This window comes from Lepisosteus platostomus, assembly GCF_059453375.1.
Source record: "Lepisosteus platostomus isolate fLepPlt1 chromosome 5 unlocalized genomic scaffold, fLepPlt1.hap1 SUPER_5_unloc_1, whole genome shotgun sequence".
Classification (NCBI taxonomy): Eukaryota; Metazoa; Chordata; class Actinopteri; order Semionotiformes; family Lepisosteidae; genus Lepisosteus; species Lepisosteus platostomus.
Window position 1 is genome coordinate 628,388 of NW_028291471.1, and position 16,276 is coordinate 644,663.

Below are 16,276 nucleotides of genomic sequence, written 5' to 3' on the forward strand. Positions count from 1 at the left end.
AAACCCATTCACCAACTGAAACTGCACCTACTCATACAGAAACGTACAGAAGGAACACAGACCATAGAATACAAACTAGCCCCCTAGGAGGAACTACAACACACTGCCCCTTACAAAACAGGATAAAAACAAGCCAGCATGGACACAGTGTTCCAGAACAATGCCTGAAGAAGACCCAGGCAGAAACATAGCGACACACAGAAAGGCAAGATAGTCTTCCTATGGAGCCACAGATTCTACAGAGTTAAAGCTGCCTAACAGTGGAAACCTAACGGTGTCAACAAAGCTTTAGGCATTTAAATGGTAAGTATGGATCAATCCAGAGTTGACAATGCACGCAACCGTATGGTCACCCTCCACACTGCCTATACAACAAACATGTCAGACAGGATACCTTCCACCAAGGAACCAGGATCATCTACAAAATGATCCAAACAGTCCACCATTTACAAAACACAGCAGTTTTATTGGACGGGAGAACCGAGCACCCGCCAGCCTACGACGGAAGACCGAGGAACTCATAAAACCTGCCAAGCCACCTAAACTCACATATCTGAAGCTGGTAAGCAATGCCAAAAATTGGCTTCACACCACACTGCAGATCCTCGAAGAGCACTACGACGAAAATCTGTCATACAACTAGAGGATCTTGAGCTTCCCCACTGGGAGGAAGCTTTCACACTTACTTCCAACTGATCAAAGAAACATTATGGGAGGAAATTGCAGAACACCACCTTTGGACCCTACAGTACACAAACTATCAATACTGGGTTAGGTAAGGACACTCGGGCAGATCAAATTATCACAGCAGTTTTTAAATTCTACAACGACTTCTACTGGAAAGACTGCGAACAAGACCAAGTAAGAGTTAAGTTGTTTTATAAAGTCATTATTTTAGAGCAAGGTATAATTCTGATAAAAATACAATAAACAATATGGTGAAGCTATTGGAGAGAAAATTAAGGCTCGGTTAAGAAACTGAAACAGTCTTGACTTGTTCCTTTACACAAAAGTTATTTATTTTCAAAAGAGACCCATGAGGATTCCTCTGGTGTGCAAGACCTGCCTGAAGACATTTGACCAGTTTCCTCTTCACCTAAAGAGGGTGTGTATGAAATGAGCCTCAGCAGAGGAGATCAGCAAGGTCCTTCTCCAGGCCAGGAAGGACTTGTTGAATCACTTGAGGAATCGGCAGGTCGGGGATTGCAAGAGCATAGGGCTCATGTGTGGTGAGAATGTGAGACTGGCGGAGTCCATGGACTGTTATATGTGGAATCTTGAAGACACATCAGCAAGGTAAGATATTTAGAATTTATAAGGGTTCTTCTGTTTCATTTCTAACCTTTACCTTTATGTAAGGGTATGTTAAAATGATATACCAGTGGTCCAGATGCCCTGAGCAAGAGGCTGCTGTCCAGGAGGAAGAGATGCCAGAGACTGAAGTGGAAGAGGAAGGGGAAGATGTGAGTTCTGGAGAACTTTCTATTTTTTCCAAATGTATCTTTTGTTTTATACTTGTATTCTAGTTTGTCTTAGAAGTAAAAATGTTTAAATGTGTATTTTGTATTCCTTCTGTCCCCCCAGTTCTTAAAAGCCATCAGCAGGCTTTCAGGAAGATGGTGACCCAGGCTGGACTGGACAGAACGCACTCCCTGGATGCTCCTCACCTGGCTGGGTTTAAACAGGACCTTACCAAGGATCTTGGAGTGGCAGATTGCTCTCAGGAGGTATTTATTTTTTAAAGGCATTTAAAATTGAGCAGTGATATTTCCATAGAACATGTTTTTACTCCTTAGCTTAAAATTCACCCATGTGAAATCTCAGCCATAAACATAGTGACTCTACCTTTATCAGGTAGAAAATGTTTCCAGATTCCTGTTTTTATGGATCCATCTGCATCTTCCTTAAACTTTGTAAAGGGCCTATCCAAAACAACAATTATTGTAACCAAATGAAGACCACTGGACTGTCTCACCAAATCATTGCTAATTATATTAAGAACATAAACCATTTTCCGGGCTACATCCTAAATGATATCAGTGTGAAAGTAGAGGATCCCAGCCTGGCTAACCTCATCATCAACTTCCAAAGTATCCTAAAGGATATTCAGAAGAAGAACAGTAAGAATGTTGCCAAGAGATTACTAAAATTAGGTCATTTTCATTATAAAACTTCTTTCAGTTGTACTTTTAATTTGAATACAAAAAAAGTTGATGAGTACGAATTTCTCAAACAGATATAGACAATTGCAGAGTCCAGAACCAAGTACGAAGGATTGCTGGAAGGTGTTGATGGTTGCAAAGAGAGATGTGTTGCACAGACTGGGCAAGACATCACCTTGCCTGAGCAGCTTCTTGTACTGTATTACCTGCAGGCCTTTCTCCACCTGAAGCACCTGCAGCACCCAGGGGTGGTAAAGAACATGATAAATCTTTGCGCATAGCGCTCCTTTGGAAGTACTTTGTCCAAGTTCAAAAGCAATCGTGGGATTTACTTCATGCGTGCAAAAAGCATGCCTCGCACGACAGATTTAAATGGGGAATGGAGCCTGCTTCTTGCTGTTTTTCCTGTGGTTGCAGTTACAAAGTTGATCGTGCTTTCACATTCTGTTATCAGTATTCACTGGCTGAGCTTTATCAGTTGGTTCGTAAAGGAATCTCTGCTTCGGTTCCAGAAAAGTCATCTGTAGTGTGTTTTTTTCCGTGCCCATGGCAGTCTTTTAAAGCTGGTAGTAATGGCGGCGAAGTTAATTTTTTATCCTCTTTAAAAGAATAAGGACGGGCTGGGGCGAGCTCCATTTACCACTCTTTCAGCTAACCGCCGAACTCGCGAACTGATTACACTGCAGAGCCACAGGCGCCTCGCTTTTCGCCATTCTCTGGGTTAGGGTGAAAAAAAAACTTTGCTGGTATTAGCTGGCCTGCTGGGAGTACCTCTTCCTCACTGATAAGAAAGATTTGTGTTTCATCTTTCGCAAGCTGTATAGATTTCTTTCAAAACAAGTTGTTCCAGAAAGGAAACGAACACTTGCATGCACCTGAATTAAAAGGCATGGGATTTGCCCATAAGGATAAATTCTGTACAGTAAGACAGGAATAAAGGCACCGCTGGGAATCGGACCCAGGATCTCCTGTTTACTAGACAGGCGCTTAGCCAACTAAGCCACGGCGCCGGCAAAGTGCTGTCCTTTGACAGCCACTTGGACACGTCTCAACTGCTCTGAGACATCTGCGTTCGGTGTGCACCGAGCCTGCTCGCCTTGCAAGTTGCCTCATTTACATGCTGTAGCGGCGAGGCTTAATAATAATGCAGAATTAAGTGTTTCTGAGCTTCCCAAATGAGGCCCCATTTCTCTGTTCATCTCTGTGGTGCAGCCACAGAGAAACCATTCATGCAAGATGTTTTCTTTTGATAAGGACAGCTCCCACAGGGGGATGCACTTAGCTAAGCCTGGCTATCATGATCAATGGTCATCCATTGGCCCCTATCTGTTTAGGGAGTGCCAGTTGGACATCTGGACTGCATTACTAAGTGTCAGGAGTAAGTGACTCATATCTCACCTTGATCAACCAATCAGGGACCGGTAGGGCCGAGTAACCCACGTGGGACTCTGATGCCCATGGAACTTTCAGCCAATCAATGAGCTGAAGTTCCTCCAGGTAAAAACAGGCAACACAGAGAGCCTGAGAGATTCAGATTCAGATTCAGATTCAACGAGATTCAGATTCAGATTCAGATTCAGATGCAACAATTCTAAAGGGAATTCAAAGGAGAATTCCAGGGCAGGACGGCCCAGGAGCAGGAGGCTACCAAGGGCAGGACATTCTCGCAGCGCGCCTCCTGACCATCCTGAGACTCAGCCCGGACAACCACGGAACGGCCAGTGTGTCCGAGCGCCAGAACTTTCCTTTGTTCTAAGAGTCTAGAGTGGAGGTTGCCAGAGAGTAACCAGCAGCAGGCCTCGTGAACAGGTCGGAACTGTGGACAGCTGAATTACTATTCAGAACTAGCTCTTCATCAGGAACGAACCGGTCCTCTTCCTAACTTGCTGGGACCCACAGTCATCTTTTCTCCTGTGCACAAACTTTGCTAGTTAAAGCCAACACTAACTAGCCGGTCAGTGAGCATCAGCAGCGCACCGTCGCAAGCTGCACAGCACAGCCTGGCACGGAGCCAGAGAGCGCGGATTGGACAGCAACAGCCTGCAACTGTTTCTTTGTGCCCGCAGGAGATCTGAATCCCCAAAGATTGGATGAGTATTCAACTTCAATGCATTACAGCTGATATCAATTTAATTCCTAAGAGTTATGTACTTGTTTGAGTATCTAATGTAGAAGTTGTAACCAAGTTCAGTTTACGAAACGGTCTTAATGAATGATATACTGAACGTATGTCCTCTTGATATGTGTAACACTTTGTAACTGATTGAATATATACCTTTTGTATTCTGATAACCCTCTCGATAAGATCTGTTGGGTTTACATGCATATGCTATGTATTAATAAATGTATCCTCGTGTGTTAGTACCTGTGTGTGCGCGTTGTTTGAGTTATGTCGCATGGTTGGATTCTAAAGCCACCAAAAGAATCAACTTTGTGATTTACTGCTACAATTAATAATTGTCTCAGTAAATGCCCAAACCCTACAGAACTGGTGCCTTCAGAGAGCCACTATGATTACATATTTGGCGTCCCTGGGCCGGCTTAATCTACAATGCGATACTTCCACCACTAAGAGAAAGGATGAGAAATGGCTTTTATCTGTCACTTTTCATGTCAGAGGATCTCAATCTGCTTTCCCTGTACAAGAGGATGTCCAACTCATGTAGCTAAAGACGTAGACGACAGTGCTCCACTGAAATCTTGATCTCACAACCCTCGGCATGACTCCGCTGTGTTCTGCTTTAGACAAAGGGGGGAAAAGACTTCTTTCATCACACGTTTTGCACTGTTTACGGTGTTTGCAGTGCTCTTTCTTAAATGAAAACCAGGAATCGGCACCATATGAGGTGAGACTAGATAATATTGGAACAAGTAGCCTCGCCATTCCATGCGTGACGTGAGCAAAGTGTAATTCCTGTCTTTATAGTGTGCTTGTTAGAGACATAGCTGGCACCCAGAGCGCTTTAAATCCGGGAGTCAGCAGCCCAAGACAAGAGAGTTTCCTTCGTCTATGTTTTTTGCGTGAAGGGGGAAACCATGCGTGTGCTGCAAACGATCTTAGTATCGAAGTGCCGTCCCACATAGCCGATCCGAACAATCTGCTTTACAGAGGAGCACTGCCGGAGCTTATCATGGCAAACTGAAGACCAGGCTGACCTCTTCTGTGACTCTTGAACACTGAGTCTCAAGGTTGTGAATTCAAGCTCCACGCTGGCGGGAAATTCCATAGGTAATGATCACATTTTCTTGCATGCTAATCAAAAGAAATATTAAGAAACTTTTCCCGATACCAGTTTTTTACAAAAGTAAAGGCACACGGTACATGTGTGCCACATCACGTCCGAGTTTAGTGACAACTACCTCAGAGATTGTAAGCTGGGTAGTTTCAGATCAGATCACTTTTTTTATCAAAGGTTCAAGCAAACCCGAATACTTTTGCAAGAGACATTTCAGAATCCCAGTCAAATCCAGTAAGATTGCTGGATCCTTTGAATTCGACTGAACTATAGCACAGATCTGCAGTCCACCATTAGAATACTGTGGGTGTGTTGTATAAGCCATACTGCCCAAAATAGTTCTAAAACAGGAGAAGCATCCTCGTTTAGGAATGTGGTATAAAGTGAAATGGTCTGGGAAGAGTCCTACGTTTGAACAGTTCAAAATAGACGTAAAGGGGTATTTACGGACTCTTTCGAAATGTAAGAACGAGCTGTGCGGACCTTATCTTTATTTACCTTGTGTAATCGTTTTTCATAAAGCGTAATTGTATTATAGCATGTGCCCCTGACGATTTTCTTGATACGTTATATGTGCTCTTGTTTGTATTGTATGTAGTTTTGTTGTTCAAATAAAACATAAAGGACACAACTTTCTGGATGCGGCTGCTGTAAAAATAAAATGACATCAAGGGTGCTGTACGCAGAGGTCTGAAACCTGCTCCACAGAAGATCTTTATCCAGAGGTGTTAAAGAAGTCGAGATCTCGCCATGAGAGGGGAAGCATCTCAGAAAAAGCAGGTGCAGTCGGTTCCACGGTCATAACGCCACTAATTCGGGCGACAAGAGCAAAACCAACCCGGCTTCCTCCGGGCAAGTAATGAGACAAAGAGACAGTGCACAGTGGGTAGCGTGGCTGAGCGGTCTAAGGCGCTGGATTAAGTCTCCAGTCTCTTCGGGGGCGTGGGTTCAAATCCCACCGCTGCCAGGTGCTTCTGTCGAGACCCCCTTTCAGCTGGCTTCAGATGAAGGGAACTGCTTTTTGGCAGTCTCTCGAGAAACTAAGCAAAGTGTTTAAAGATACTTTCTCAGCTTGACATCAAGGCACAAAACAAAAACCTTCTTGCGTCCTCTCAACCCAAAAGCGCTTTGCCACTTTTTGCGTTATGCAGGGAACGACGTCTGCCCAGATCACTTTTGTGTCAATGCAAATCGTAGTGTGCCCTGCGTTTTAATTTTGGCTGTGCTGGCGTGCTGCTTCTGTCTGTGAAACTTGAATGTTCTGCTTCTTCACACCAAATCGTCGGCGGAGGTTGAGCTTGTTAAATCTTTGCGCATAGCGCTCCTTTGGAAGTACTTTGTCCAAGTTCAAAAGCAATCGTGGGATTTACTTCATGCGTGCAAAAAGCATGCCTCGCACGACAGATTTAAATGGGGAATGGAGCCTGCTTCTTGCTGTTTTTCCTGTGGTTGCAGTTACAAAGTTGATCGTGCTTTCACATTCTGTTAACAGTATTCACTGGCTGAGCTTTATCAGTTGGTTCGTAAAGGAATCTCTGCTTCGGTTCCAGAAAAGTCATCTGTAGTTTGTTTTTTTTCCGTGCCCATGGCAGTCTTTTAAAGCTGGTAGTAATGGCGGCGAAGTTAATTTTTATCCTCTTTAAAAGAATAAGGACGGGCTGGGGCGAGCTCCATTTACCACTCTTTCAGCTAACCACCGAACTCGCGAACGGATTACACTGCAGAGCCACAGGCACCTCGCTTTTCTCCATTCTCTGGGTTAGGGTGAAAAAAAAAACTTTGCTGGTATTAGCTGGCCTGCTGGGAGTACCTCTTCTTCACTGATAAGCAAGATTTGTGTTTCATCTTTCGCAAGCTGTATAGATTTCTTTCAAAACAAGTTGTTCCAGAAAGGAAACGAACACTTGCATGCACCTGAATTAAAAGGCATGGGATTTGCCCATAAGGATAAATGCTGTACAGTAAGACAGGAAGAAAGGCACCGCTGGGAATCGGACCCAGGATCTCCTGTTTACTAGACAGGCGCTTTAGCCAACTAAGCCACGGCGCCGGCAAAGTGCTGTCCTTTGACAGCCACTTGGACACGTCTCAACTGCTCTGAGACATCTGCGTTCGGTGTGCACCGAGCCTGCTAGCCTTGCAAGTTGCCTCATTTACATGCGATAGTTCCACCACTAAGAGAAAGGATGAGAAATGGCTTTTATCTGTCACTTTTCATGTCAGAGGATCTCAATCTGCTTTCCCTGTACAAGAGGATGTCCAACTCATGTAGCTAAAGACGTAGACGACAGTGCTCCACTGAAATCTTGATCTCACAACCCTCGGCATGACTCCGCTGTGTTCTGCTTTAGACAAAGGGGGGAAAAGACTTCTTTCATCACACGTTTTGCACTGTTTACGGTGTTTGCAGTGCTCTTTCTTAAATGAAAACCAGGAATCGGCACCATATGAGGTGAGACTAGATAATATTGGAACAAGTAGCCTCGCCATTCCATGCGTGACGTGAGCAAAGTGTAATTCCTGTCTTTATAGTGTGCTTGTTAGAGACATAGCTGGCACCCAGAGCGCTTTAAATCCGGGAGTCAGCAGCCCAAGACAAGAGAGTTTCCTTCGTCTATGTTTTTTGCGTGAAGGGGGAAACCATGCGTGTGCTGCAAACGATCTTAGTATCGAAGTGCCGTCCCACATAACCGATCCGAACAATCTGCTTTACAGAGGAGCACTGCCGGAGCTTATCGTTGGCAAACTGAAGACCAGGCTGACCTCTTCTGTGACTCTTGAAGACTGAGTCTCAAGGTTGTGAATTCAAGCTCCACGCTGGCGGGAAATTCCATAGGTAATGATCACATTTTCTTGCATGCTAATCAAAAGAAATATTAAGAAACTTTTCCGGATACCAGTTTTTTACAAAAGTAAAGGCACACGGCACATGTGTGCCACATCACGTCCGAGTTTAGTGACAACTACCTCAGAGATTGTAAGCTGGGTAGTTTCAGATCAGATCACTTTTTTTATCAAAGGTTCAAGCAAACCCGAATACTTTTGCAAGAGACATTTCAGAATCCCAGTCAAATCCAGTAAGATTGCTGGATCCTTTGAATTCGACTGAACTATAGCACAGATCTGCAGTCCACCATTAGAATACTGTGGGTGTGTTGTATAAGCCATACCGCCCAAAATAGTTCTAAAACAGGAGAAGCATCCTCGTTTAGGAATGTGGTATAAAGTGAAATGGTCTGGGAAGAGTCCTACGTTTGAACAGTTCAAAATAGACGTAAAGGGGTATTTACGGACTCTTTCGAAATGTAAGAACGAGCTGTGCGGACCTTATCTTTATTTACCTTGTGTAATCGTTTTTCATAAAGTGTAATTGTATTATAGCATGTGCCCCTGACGATTTTCTTGATACGTTATATGTGCTCTTGTTTGTATTGTATGTAGTTTTGTTGTTCAAATAAAACGTAAAGGACACAACTTTCTGGATGCGGCTGCTGTAAAAATAAAATGACATCAAGGGTGCTGTACGCAGAGGTCTGAAACCTGCTCCACAGAAGATCTTTATCCAGAGGTGTTAAAGAAGTCGAGATCTCGCCATGAGAGGGGAAGCATCTCAGAAAAAGCAGGTGCAGTCGGTTCCACGGTCATAACGCCACTAATTCGGGTGACAAGAGCAAAACCCACCCGGCTTCCTCCGGGCAAGTAATGAGACAAAAAAAGAGGGCCCAGTGGGTAGCGTGGCCGAGCGGTCTAAGGTGCTGGATTAAGGCTCCAGTCTCTTTGGGGGTGTGGGCTTGAATCCCACTGCTGCTAGGAGTTTTTGTGTTACAACCACCAAATGGAGCAATGTGTTAAAAGCTACTTTATCAGCTTAACATCAAAGCAGGGAGAAAAAAGTGTTTCTTCTTCTCAACACAATTTATCGTTTCCACCTTCAGCAGGGAAGTTTGTCTACCAAGATCACTTTTGAGTCAGTGCAAATCACAGTGCGCCCTCAATTTTAATGTCGGTTGTGCTCCTTTTATCTGTGAAACGTTAATATTCTGCATTTTCAAGTCGAGTCATCCTCAGGGGTAGAGCTGATTATGTCTTTCCGCATAGCGCTCCATCAGAAATAACTTGTCTAAGTCCAAAAGAGATTGTGGGTTTCACTTCAAGCAATCACAAAGCATACCTCACATGTCAGATCTAAATTGGGAATTTGTTGGTTACGAAGCTGAACGTTTGTCCATGTTCTGCTAGAGTATCCACTGGCTTGCCTTTATAAGCAGTCTTGGAAAGATAAGCTGAGCTTCATCTCAGGAAAAATCATCAGTACTGTCATTTTATTCTGTGTGTATGGCAGTTATTTAAAGTATATAAAAATCACGAGTTCATAGACTTATCCAAATATCAACGGGACCTTGTAAACCTGTCAGAAGAATTCCTTCAATCCAATAGTTTCACTCCAGGGACAAGGCAGGGAAACATAGAGAATTCTTATTTAAAGACAACATCCGTATTGGATTGCATGTAAGCAGGCACCACTCAGAATTCCTAATATGATTTTGAATTCAGTTTTGCAGTGCTTTAGTGCTTTACTACTTTCAGAGAGTCCTTTATTGACCTTGCTGAAGCAGAGAAGCGACATAATCACAATTGTGACCAGTTTTTCTGCTGTTTCTGGTAAATACTGATTATTATTTTGTATTTTGATAAGTATTTTTCGTAGCGTTCTTCCTCAGCTTTTTAGTTATTTGGTGAGCAAGAACCACTGAGAACGAGTCTGAATCAATCAAGAACAGATATGGTACTGCTGTCCTGTGTATTACTGCTTCATCCTAATTGAGCTTTTCAGTGTTGAAGAAGACGTTTCCAATTTCGATTGCTGGTTTCAGAGGATGTGCTACAAGATCACAGATTCATTTGAAAAGATTTGGAGATGCATTGGCTGGGATTCAAACCTGGCTCAATTGCATGAAGGCACCTATACTCAGCAACGAGAGGAAAGGAGAATGGGCCAGAGGTAGTGTGGCTGAATGGTCTAATATGCTGGATTTTAGGCTCCACTCTCTCAGGGGCATGGGTTTAAATCCCACTACTGCCCAATGTTTCAAGACCTTACTTCCTGTGATTTGTAATATGGTCAGTAAAAGCACTTTATGTAAGTATCTCTTATGTCAGCGCTACAAGTCACTTACTGCTCCACAGGTCCGGGGTTCAATCCCTGGCATCTTCAGGTGTTTTATATAACTGTACTCACATTGAAATCTTCTGTTGAGTGAGAACTCTTTGCTCGTGTTCATAGAGAGCCAGGTTTACCTTTTGAATCTCACCCGGGATTTCCTGAGAGATGATTCAGCGAGCGAGTCCTCCCTCTGGACTCCGCACTGAGCTGAAAGCTGTACGAATTCCTCACTGTGTGTCCTGTACTGTTACAGGTGGTCCAGCGTAAATGTGCAGCACAGTGATATGAACAACTTGAACTTTTTCTGTATGTGAAGGAAAATGCAAAAGAGCATGTAAAGTATTGATCATATAAAATATCCATGGTACAACTCGATAAAAAACTGAAGCACAAAACAGCGACTTTTGATGATTACAAGAGATTCAAGAAACACAACCGTCCGCAGATGGGTTCGGATCCTGAACGCTTAAGTCAAAAGAACAAAAGCGAAGTAAACTCTCTTCATTGTCTTATAGTTTATGTAATAAAACAATTTTTTACTTTCTTTATAATTTCTTACTGTTGATAGACGATTTATTGAATTTTAACAGAATCACAATTACAAATATTTGGGGTTAAACTGTTATTCACATACTCTAACAAAGAGAAACGTTAGTGTCTTCCGGGGTGTGAGCCAATTTCTCAAAACATTAAAAAATAAGTTATAGAAATTGAATTGTTCTACTTTTTAGGCTTGCATAGTCTTATTCATATTTCAGTAAGCCTTTTCTTCTGTAGTAATTTCATTTGATATTAAAATTAGTCCTGATTTACAAGAATTTTGTAATAAGTTTCAGTTTAGGAAAATCGTGCCCAGAAGCTACCAAAACTGGTAATGTTCACATAATGTGTAATGCCAAAGCAACAGTTGGGGTGGGAAACAAAAGGCATTTCTTGGTATGAATCCTAAAACTTCATAGATGGCGTTCTAGGACTTCTTGCTTCAGATAAAGCTGTCAATACATCATAGATTTCTACTCAATCAATATTAGCAGTGTTATCACTACCGAACACTAAATATAGATCCTGGCAATAATTCATGAGTTGTTTGTAAGAAAATTGTTTATGGTTTTTTTTTAACATATTTTCAATACCAGACAAAAAGTCGAAAGTTTCAATTTCATGCAACTGATGAAATCTCTCTTCAATGGAAGTTATAAGTACAGTACATCCAAAATACTGCGGAATCAATCAAATTTACATGTTTCTTGTGGATCCAGAAGATCATTTTGAGACTCAAAACATGCCTGTCTTTTCTTTTTTCGAGGACGAAGGAGTAGCAGCAGGAGTAGCAGTTATGGCAAGAACGTGTTTAGAGTTCAGCACTTCTCATTTCTAATGCAGAGCCATCGACTCGGAAAGCACCGCCCGCGATAAAAGAAATTGCAGAATTGGTCTGTTCATGCTGCCTACACGCTTTGAATTGCTGGCATTTTCTGCAAGCGTTCCTTTTTGAGGGTTCATGAAATTCCTCACATTTGAGCCAACACTAAAATATTTCATTCGGGGTCGCCTAATTCATAGTGCAAACCAAATCTACAGGGGAATGCTGTGGCACATGAAGCCGTTTGTTATTCTGTTGTGAGGTGTGAGGGGCGGAATGCAAATCGAGTTGGTGAATAGAAAATGAAACAGGAGTGACTTCTTGAGCTACGAATTCCAAAAAGTATGAAAACCTGTGCATTTTAACAGTGCAGAATACTCACAAATTGCACTGAGTTGCTTGCTTTCTTCTGCTGCTTTTATATTTCAGTCATTCACTGTCAGCTAGCACTGGAACAATTCAAGAGAGGTAAAAACAGAAGCTGTCAGGAGTGGGATTTGAACCCACGCCTCCATTTGGAGACCAGAACACCCAAGCCAGCTGGAAAGACACATGTCCTTGAGTCTGGCGCCTTAGACCACTCGGCCACCCTGACAAGCAAGAGCAAGTGGTGTGCTGAATGCACCAGTAGTTGACTAAACTGAGTTTCTTCCCTGAAATTATTTGCTTGCGAAGAGCCAAGTTGCCTTGAATGGATCTTGGAAATCAAATATACGGATGGATTGTTATTCGGTTGTGAGTTTTGAGGGGCATATTATAAATTGAGTTGGTGAAAAGGCGCTTTTTGTTAGTCTGTCGGGAGGCTGCACAAGGTGTTTAGAGGGAGAACTTCTAAAAGGCAGGCTCTCTATGTTTAACATCAAGAAAGATTTTTTTTCTCAATGGAAATGCTCTTTGGCGCTTTCAGCTTTACGTAGGGAACAACGTCTGCCAAGACCACTTTTGAGCCAGTGCAAATGGTAATGTGCCACCAAGTACATTTAATATTGGCTGTGGTAGCGAGCTGCTTTTGTTTGTGAAGCTTTTACTTCATTAAGCTGAATCATCGGCAGGAGTAGCTTATTAAATCTTTGCTCATAGCTCTCCATCAGAAATACCTTGTCCATGTTCAAAAGAGATCAGAGGATTTACTTCATGCTTTCACATGGCATACCTAACACGAAAGATTTAAATGGGGAATTGATTGTGCTTCTTGATGTTGTTCCTGTGGTTGCCTCGGTTACAATGGTGATCGTTCTACCACGTTCTGCTAGAGTATCCACTGGGTGGGCTTTATCAATTGGCTCGGATAGGTCATCAGTGCTCCCTCTCCAGAAAAATAATCAGCACTGTCTTTTTTCTGTGCGCATGACCGTCTTTTAAAACATATAAAATCACGAGTTCATTGATTTCTCCAAATAACAACAATACATTTTAACCCTTCAATCCAATAGTTTTACTCCAAGTAAAAAGCAGCGCAATATATAGAGAGATGATATTCAAAGATTTCAACGTTCTTTTTGGATTGCCTGTATGCAGATATCGCTCAGAATTGCTAATATGATTTTAATTCGGTTTTTCTCTACTACTTTCAGAGTCTTTTATTGACCTTGCTGAAGCAGAGAAGTGACATAATCACAAATGCGGCCAGTTGCGCAGCTGTTTCTGGTTAATAATTAATGCGAAAAAAAAAACAGCTCCTTGCATTAAGAGCAAGAGCAACCAACGCGCTCGCTTGTTGAGTTGGGTATTTTCCGAGCTACTCTTCCTTAGCTGTGTAGAGGTTTGATGGGTTTACTGAGACAATTATTCATTGCAGCAGTAATCACGAGGTGATTCGTTGTGGCTTTTAGAAAATCAATCGTCAGAACAACTAACAACGCACACACACGGGTTCAATACACGAGATACAGTTATTAATATAAATTGTGCACCAAACATATACCAGTCTGCCTGGATACAAGCGGCAGAACTTACTGTGAGGGTTATCAATATACAAGGTATATAATGTCGAAGAGATGCAAACACAAAGAGATACACAACAGAGAATATATGTCAATATATATCGTTCGGTTACCAAATCGCTAATCAGTGTTATTCCCCACTGTTACTCTAAACTCGGAAGTAAATGCAATACTCATGAATTAAATTGATAACAACTTGTGTTGAGGTACAATTGAATTCTCGAGACGCAATGTAGAACATGGGGTTTACTTATCCACTGTGTATGGATTTGGAATTTCCCGGCACGAACACCAAACCAGCTGACAGGCTCTGTTGCAGCCTCGGTTCCAGCGGTTGTCCAATGGGCGTTGTCCCGGCGTCCTCTGGCTACCGGCCAACCAGTCGAGGTGCAGCTCGGAGTTGGACGGGCGCGCAGGGCAGTTGTTGCTCCGAGGGGATCTACCAGCAGTCCGGCTGGCTAGTAGAAAGTATCTATGCACAGAGTGTGACCGCAAGTCCTCACAAGTCACTCTTTTGCCCGGGAAGAAGCTGGTTCGTTCCCGGACCAGCGCTGCTTCTGAATAAGCTATTCAGGTTGTTGACGAGGGTCCAACTGTAGGCTGCCGTTGATCAAGCAGAGCATTCACGTTGGTAGAATTCTGAGTACGTACGGGATCCTCGGCCTCACGCTTAGAACAAAGTCCAAGTCCCAGTGCAGACAACAGCAGTTGTCACGTGATTGTCTCTGAGGATGCGCGGAAATGGCCAAGGAGAGCCCCGATCTGAGCTTGCGCTCCCTTTTTGACCAAGACACAGATGTGTGCTGATTGGTTGAGAGTTTGGCGGGCATTGGAGACCCACGTGGTGTTACCACGCCCTGCCAATCCCTGATTGGTTGATCAAGGTGAGATATGAGTCACTTACTCCTGACACTTAGGAATACAGTCCAGATGTCCATTCGGCACTCCCTAGACAGATAGGCGCCAATGGATGACCATTGATCATGATAGTTAGGCTTAGCTAAGTGCATCTCCGTTTAAGAGCTGTCCCTTATCAAAAGAAAACATCTTAAATCAGCCTGCATGAATACTTTCTCAGTGGCTGCACCACAGAAAGGGAGAGTGAGATGGGGCCTCATTTAGCTTTTAAGATTTTTGGTGAGCAAGAACCACTGAGAACGAGTCTGAATCAATCAAGAACACATATGGTACTGCTGTCCTGTGTACAACTGCTTCGTCCTAATTGAGCTTTTCAGTGTTGAAGAAGATGTTTCCAATTTCGATTGCTGGTTTCAGAGGATGTGCTACAGGATCACAGATTCAATTGAAAAGATTTGGAGATGCATTGGCTGGGATTCAAACCTGGCTCAATTTCATGAAGGCACCTATACTCAGCAACGTGAGGAAAGGAGAGGGGGCCAGAGGTAGTGTGGCTGAATGGTCTAATATGCTGGATTTTAGGCTCCACTCTCTCAGGGGCGTGGGTTTAAATCCCACTACTGCCCAATGTTTTAAGACCTTACTTCCTGTGATTTGTAATATGGTCAGTAAAAGCACTTTATGTGAGTATCTCTTATGTTAGCGAATTCCTCACTGCGTGTCCTGTACTGTGTAGCACAGTGACAAGAACGCCTTGAGTTATTTTCCGTATGTGAAGAAAAATGCAAAAGAGCATGAAAAGTGTTGATGGTATAAAATATCCATGGTACAACTCGGGAAAGAACTGACGGACAAAACAATGACATTTGATGAGTACAAGAGAAACACAACCGTCCGAACATGGGCTTGGATCCTGACCGCTTGCGTTAAAAGACAAAGCAAAGGATATAACCTGTAAATGTCTTCATGTCTTACAGTTTATGAAATAACACAATTTCTTACTTTCTTAATAATTTCTTACTATTGATAGATGCTTTTTTTAATTTGAACAGAATCACAATTACAAACATTTGGGGTTAAACTGTTATTCACATACTCTAACGAAGAGAAACGTTAGTGTCTTCCGGTGTGTGAGCCCATTTCTCAAAAAATAAAAAAATAAGTTATAAATATTGAATTGTTCTATTTTTCAGGCTTGCATAGTCTTATTCATATTTCAGTTAAGCCTTTTCTTCTGTAGTAATTTCATTTTATATTAAAATTAGTCCTGATTTACAATTTTTGGACATGGTTCATCTTAAAGAATTTTGTAATAAGTTTTAGTTTAGGAAAATCGTGCCCAGAAGCTACCAAAACTGGTAATGTTCACATTATGTGTAATGCAAAAGCAGTAGTTGGGGTGGGAAACAAAAGGCATTTCTTGGTATGAATCCTAAAACTTCATAGATGGCGTTCTAGGACTTCTCGCTTCAGATAAAGCTGTCAATACATCATAGATTTCTACTCAATCAATATCAGCAGTGTTATCACTACCGAACGCTGAATATAGA

General features: G+C 42.5%; 3 non-coding genes across 3 annotated transcripts; 1 reads left to right on the plus strand and 2 right to left on the minus strand.

Moving 5' to 3' along the window:
* Nucleotides 1-6,283: 6,283 nt before the first annotated feature.
* On the plus strand, nucleotides 6,284-6,365 carry trnal-aag (transfer RNA leucine (anticodon AAG)). The gene has a single exon. It is a non-coding gene; the product is annotated as a tRNA-Leu (tRNA).
* A 1,009-nt stretch (nucleotides 6,366-7,374) lies between these two features.
* trnat-agu (transfer RNA threonine (anticodon AGU)) lies at nucleotides 7,375-7,448 on the minus strand. Its single transcript has one exon. It is a non-coding gene; the product is annotated as a tRNA-Thr (tRNA).
* Nucleotides 7,449-12,407: 4,959 nt separating this feature from the next.
* trnal-caa (transfer RNA leucine (anticodon CAA)) lies at nucleotides 12,408-12,520 on the minus strand. Its single transcript has 2 exons — nucleotides 12,483-12,520; nucleotides 12,408-12,453 (listed from the first exon to the last, which is right to left on the minus strand). It is a non-coding gene; the product is annotated as a tRNA-Leu (tRNA).
* Between the last annotated feature and the right edge of the window lie 3,756 nt (nucleotides 12,521-16,276).